Raw genomic sequence first — 6,629 nt, 5'->3', positions numbered from 1 at the left:
AAGATGCCACAGCCATTTTACACCTAACCTTTCCCATATTTCAAAATAAAGGCAGCGAGACAAGGTTGGTAAGAGTGGCGCGCTGAAAGCTGGATCATGCCAGCTTGCAAGAGCTGATCTGCAAGAATTCTGTGAGCTTCTTGTAGATACAACCATCATTAACTAATTTAAAACTAAGTAATCGTTCCAATCCTTGCAACTATTCCAAAAAACAACGAAGACAGCACGATTGGAATGAGCGGTGCTGATGCTGAAAGAGGTTTCAATCTAATGAACACAAGTCACAGGAGGGGGAAAAATAACTTAAAAGTAGATCCCATAGCAGATGTAGGGACAATAAACTTCATGGGACGAGCAGACAGAGAGGCAACTCCATTGGTCGAATCATGATTAAACTGCAACCGTGTTTTGTCTACTGAGACACAAGCACAGCAAAATAAACAGAAACAGTAACTGAGAGTCAATTAGCTACATGGAATTGACCATAAATAATAATATGTTTCTATTATTAATTGTAAATGGTATTTTACACATCTTTTAAAATGTTGATTTCCATAAATAAATCAAATAAAATGTTAGTTCCAACTCATTTATTTAATGCCAGTGACCTGAAAGAGACTCAGGGAAGGGTGTTCCTCAGCAAATAGCTGACAAGAAAAAGCCAGGTTTTCAATTTTAAAAAGTATATAGAATCATTTCACAACATATGTGAATCAAACCATCATGCTGTAAGCCTTATACAGTGATGTATGTCAATTAGTTTTCAATAAAACTTGAAAAAATGCATGGAGACTAGAATAGAGATGAGAAGAAATGTGCTATAGAGCTACAGAAAGGCATGGAGGGAACTTAAATGCATGTTGCTAGGTGGAAGAAGCCCATCTGAAAAGGCTTCACACTGAATGATTCCAGTCTATGTTATTCTGGAGAAAGTAAGACTATGGAGACAGTGCAAAGGTCTATGGTTGCCAGGGGTTGAGGGGCCGGGGGTGAAGAGGTGGAGCACTGAGGATGTTTCAGGGAATGGAACTATTCTGTATGACACTATGACACTATAATAGCAGCTACAGGGCATTACGCATTTCTCAAAACCGATAGAAATATGCAACACAAAGAGTGAACCCTAATGTAAACTATGGACTTTAGTTAATAACAATGTATCAATATTGGTTCATCAATCTTAGCAAGTGCACCACACCCACACAAGGTGTTAATAACAGGAAATGATCTAGGCTGAAGGAGTCTGTGGAAACTTGCTGTACTTTCTGCACAATTTTTCCATAAACCTAAAACTCTCCTAAAAAACAAAATTTATTTAAAAACGTAGACTAGAGTGGAGATTAAATGGGGCATTTCCCGTGGCATTTGTGGAAACATTTTTTGCAGGACTGGAAAACCCCATCTTTACGAGTGGTGGCATTTTAATATTTTCCCCTCTCAGTCCTGATTGTGCTGAAAGCCTCGGTCTTGACAAGGATGTCTTTCTAGCCATACTTTGATGTGACATTTTTATAGACTGCACAGAAAGATGAAAATTCACCGGCGGCTCTAAAATCACCCTCCAGTTTTCTGTGCATCTGCATTTCCTTCCAGTCCTGTCTCTGCTATGCCTTGATGCCTTGTTTAGCGCAAGCTCGAGAACACAAGAAGGGTTATTCTCACAGACTCAGATTCCTCCTCTCAGCTCCTCCAAATCGTCGCCTTACCAAGCAACTTAATTTGCTAAGGGCTCATTACCTCATTCATCGCAATTTAATGAGTTTATTAGGAGAGAGATTTGTAAATAAAAGTTAGTAATAAAGTGTTATGTGTTTCTGTGAAAGATGAGTGCCCAGAGTCGAACAGAGATTAAAATGAGAGACAGTGGAATCTATGAAAAGGTTGTGGGATGACAGAAAAATTTCACGGAGATGGAAGTTGAGCTGAAGCTTTGGTAAAAGCAACAAAAGCTAATTTTGGCAAACATAACAAAAAGTGGGGAGCGGCTTTATGAAAGACATAAGGGTTATCGTCGTACCAGAGTTGAATAGAAAAGAACAGGTTTTAGAAAGGAGAGGGACCGAAAGAGCAGCCCCAGGCCTGTAAAACAGAAATAACTCAGTGAATGAGCCCCACCTGCTTCCCAGCCTTTATAACTCAAGACTCATGGTCCAGATTGGCCTGGCTTGGTTCTGACACCCACTGCTTGTCTACAGGAAAGTGAAGAATTGTGATGGACAGTCAGTCCCAGTTGAGTTCATCTTACCAGAGTAGGGAGGTCTCTCAAATCCATCAAGATGGCATCACCCCAAGAAAGGGCGCAGATGCTGTGCCATAAATCAATGGAATCCTCTACAGATAAAATCTCACCATCGCTCACTCAGTGAAGACAGTGGGAAAGGAGAGAAGATGGAACAGTAAGCAAAGACATGGATATAACTAGCAGGGTAGTTAGAAAACGGAGTTCAGGTAGATGCAAAGTTGATTCTCGCTATTCGCGGCAGCTCTTTTCTGCCTAGTACTGCAGACACTGAATTAGTGAATACTGAACCATCGTTCCTAGGGAAAGTAGAGGGCTAAATTTCTGCAATCTCTGGTTCTATTTTCATGAATAAATCGATACATAACCTTGTTGTGTGTTTCTGTTTAAAGATATCTTATGTAATACCTGTTTCATTAGCACTGAGCTCACAGTCAACAGCACTGTCACTCACACCTGAACGAATCTTGGCGAACACGTATTTTCTCTGTAAAGTACGTCACAGCCTTTTTGCAGAACACTAGACAGCGTTTCAGCACTATGCTTGGGGCTATGCACAACAGCCGGCAGATGGTAAATCTTCAATGTTTGGTAGCTGCTGTCATTATTATTTTACTAGAATCAAGAAGGTTAGGAGACGTAAAAGAGAGGAGGATTCCTTTAAAACTATTCCCGGTGGCCAGGTGCCTTAGACAGTTAGAATAAGCTCTTCCACACAGGTGACCACACACCTTTACGGGGCAGGTGTTCCAGTTGGCTGTGGTGCTCACCTGGCCTGGTTCACTCAGGTATTTCTCCCCTCTGACACGAGGGGAGGGGAGATTGGTTTGGGCAGCCCCTGCTTTAGCTGCTGCTGCTTAATGGTATGGAAGCTGCCCCAGCCCGCCGTCCAGCTATAGAGACTGGCCACTTCCGGGGACCAGGCAACAGGAGGCTTCTGGCCCAGCGCAACATGGAGTAATGAGAAATTTATCTGAAATAGATACAGCAGACTACGTAAATTTTTATATAGGTCAACCCCCATGGAGAGGCCAGCATTTGGGAGACTCCATTACAATACTACAATGTTTCCCAAAAAAATGTATGCCACTATTCGACAATTACTCAAAATTGTATGCTGAGCATCGTGTTAAATGCTGCTTTAAAAGGATTTCGTTTATTCCTCGTAATACAACACAGTATAACAAGCAGGTGTCATTATTATATATTTAAACACAAGAGAGAAAGGACCATCCATAATACAGAAAAAAAATTCAGGTTAATAGACACAATTTTTCTCGATACATTATTTGTTAAACTTAGCCCACGTAAGAACCAGTCTCTAATTGCATCTAACTGAGCACAGAACACTAACTTGGCTATTTTCTGTTAATATCATGAATCTTTATTTCACTTTTCCGCAAATACTACTGTGGTTTCTTGGTGCTTTGCCACTTGAATGAGTTTTGTGAATGGGGTCAAAATTCAAAAAAGCAAACTTTCAGAAAAATGAATATTTGTGAGCACAGACTTTTGACAAGATGGCAAGCAGAAGACAAATTCTCCCTGGTCATGGAAATTCCGTTATTTACTTTTACTTGAAAATGGCTTTCACAGTGCTGAGTTTAAAACAAAGGAGCTCATCTTTAATGGTGTCTGCCCTCGACAGTGTGGTACGAGGTGAGGAAGTCATCACAGAACATCAACCAAGCTTGTCGACATCGGTGGGGGGGACCTGGCAGCCTGCTGTGTGGGGAGGTGAGCGGAACGCAGTGGGGGAGCCAGAAACCATTTTGACTTTTTGACTTTTTCTATTTATCCCCTAATCCCTCATGACAGATCTCTCTCTGATCTGATCATGACAGTTGTCTCTCTGATCAGGAAGACATGCCCTCCCCTCATGTTCCCAAGGGGATGTCGAATGTGGAGGTGAAACCGTCCATCTAACTTCTCCTTAAAAACTGACTCTTGCTCCCTAGGATCTTCCTCTATGCCGGGCAGTGTGCTCGGCACTTAAAGCCTTAGAAGTTTATTGAATTCCCATGGTGGCCCGTGAAGACGGGACTATTATTATGGCACGAAAGTAAAAAACACACCCTTCACCATTAGAAAGCATGTTATCTGCGTTCTGCATGTTATCTCCTGTGACCTTGTAATGGCCGTCACATTTGGGCAAACCTGATAATCCCATTGGTCTAGACCATCTCACCACTTTTAGAGACTAGGAATCAAGCTCCAGCCAGGCTCAGGGCAGAGACCTCATGCTCAAGACCTCCAAGATGCCTGCTCCCAGTCAAGTGCCCTCTCCACCCTCCGGCCCAGCACGTGGTAACCTCAAGTTTCTGTGACGTCAAGAGTTTCCCATCATGCACCAGCATGGCTCCAGGTGATGCAATGCCTTGTGATCCACTGCCTTCGGGTTGAGAACATGTGATCACTTTTCACAGGCAACCACACTTCCTCAGTGAGAGACTTCGTTACCCTTGACATGGGTTCTCTCATGGTAATAGAACTTGTGATTTAACTTGACAGCTATAGATCAACTACATCAATACAAAGAATATATTATCCCCCTCCCTTCCAATCACCTCTAGCCAGGTGACCAAATTGGAGACAATGGGGTAAAGTAGAAGTGTCATGTGGCAGCTTCTAGGACAAAGCTGTCACATGACATTTACTCGCTTATTTTGCTTGTCCCTTCCTCGTCCTTGTACACTATATCTCAGAGGTGATTGCTGGAGCTGACACTGTCACCTATGAGGACACCATGGCAACGGAGGCCATGCACAGCTAAGCAGGAAGCGGAAAGGAGCCTGGATTCCCGTGGCCTCCCTGGAGCAGAACCACCATAACAGCCCCAGGCTGCTCACCACAGGACTTTGATGGGAGAGACAAATAAAATTCTCTTTTGTTTAAGCAACAATTATTCTGGGTCTCTTACTTGCTGCTAAACCCATTACAAACAAATACATTTCCAGTGCCAAAAATTGAGACCTGCTCTTAAGTACTAGGTGATTTGAACAGAAGAACGAATAAGACAGAACCCCTGTCCTCCAGCAAGATGCAGCGCCTGAATGGAGGCACAGGCCTCAAGGCACGCTTGTTAGTCCTTTCTCCAACCTGATTATAATACTGTCATTTATCACTGAATTATCCAAAGGTGATGGTAACCCCACTGGATGGTAATCCCCTCCAAATTTGAAAGTAATTTAAAACAATTTTTTTAAGTCAGATTTCTATCAAAAATATCATCTCCATAGCTGCCAATGTGTTGGTAAACACAGTTTTATCAGAGGTAAAATTGGCTTCTTAATACTGCATCCTGAAAGCTAGTCCTTTGGGGTCACGTTCATGGAGGACCAGAGACACTTCCCACCTGCTCAGGTACAGAGAGCCCAGGAGGCTGCTAAGTGAGTGGCCAGGGACGACAGCCTTTCACGTATTCACTCCAGTCGATAAGGAAAGATGGCCGAATGGATATCAGCACGCTGCCATCTCCCCAGCTGGACACACTCTTCGCCCTCACACAGGGATGAGCAAGGGTGTGGTGGCGTGGAGGGAGCGGATCTTGCCAGCACAACAGAGGGACGGGAAGCTCCCATTTCATGGTCAAACAGAAAAAGTGGAAAGGGAGAGACAAGCTCTCCTTGCCCTTCAGGAGATGTTGCTCAGAATGAGAGAGAAGCTAGAGACAATTTACAGATAAAGAACATGAGGGATGGAAGGTCTAAGTTTGGAAGAGAAGAGTATAAAATCAAATGATTCTGGGTGCCGTTGAGAACTCCTTGGTCTAACTGTGCACGCGTCTCCCACCACCAGGACTATCTGCAGCCCGGTTCTCAGCACTGATCTACACTCCCAAGCATCTTTCTTTTAAGGGCTGATGATAAGTCAAAGAAACTTCCATCAGAGAAACAGATGAGCCTGGCTAATGACAGAGATGAAAATCGGACCCATAATGAGCTCCTCCATCATAAATGCATGTAAATTACACTGTCAGTGTTACTCAACATTTCACATGCCACAGAATCATGTCGTCACACAAAATTGCTGTATGGCTGTAACATTGACATATTGTTTGAGCTCCAAATATCAAAATAGTTAGACCATCAATCTCATCTGAGGGGGAAAAAATGTGAAAGCACAATGTGACCAGATTTTTTGCAAGCTTTGAAAATCCCTTCGATTTATTGATTGTTGTCCATATCATCCACAAATAATTCAGTGTCTATCTTCAAAAGAACGATTTTTAAATAATCAAAACATTAGTTTTGCATCTTAAGATAGTTAACAACAATTCTTTTTTATCACCAACTAGCCAGGAAGCATTCAAATTCTTCCAATTATCAAAGATTGCCTTAAAACCGTGAATATATCCTGGGTGGATTTCGTTTTTGTTAGAGATGAGCAT

This window comes from Equus caballus, chromosome 8 (genome assembly GCF_041296265.1).
Source record: "Equus caballus isolate H_3958 breed thoroughbred chromosome 8, TB-T2T, whole genome shotgun sequence".
NCBI classification, from domain to species: domain Eukaryota; kingdom Metazoa; phylum Chordata; class Mammalia; order Perissodactyla; family Equidae; genus Equus; species Equus caballus.
The sequence above is the reverse complement of the archived record's forward strand: the minus strand, read 5'-3'. Positions refer to the sequence as shown.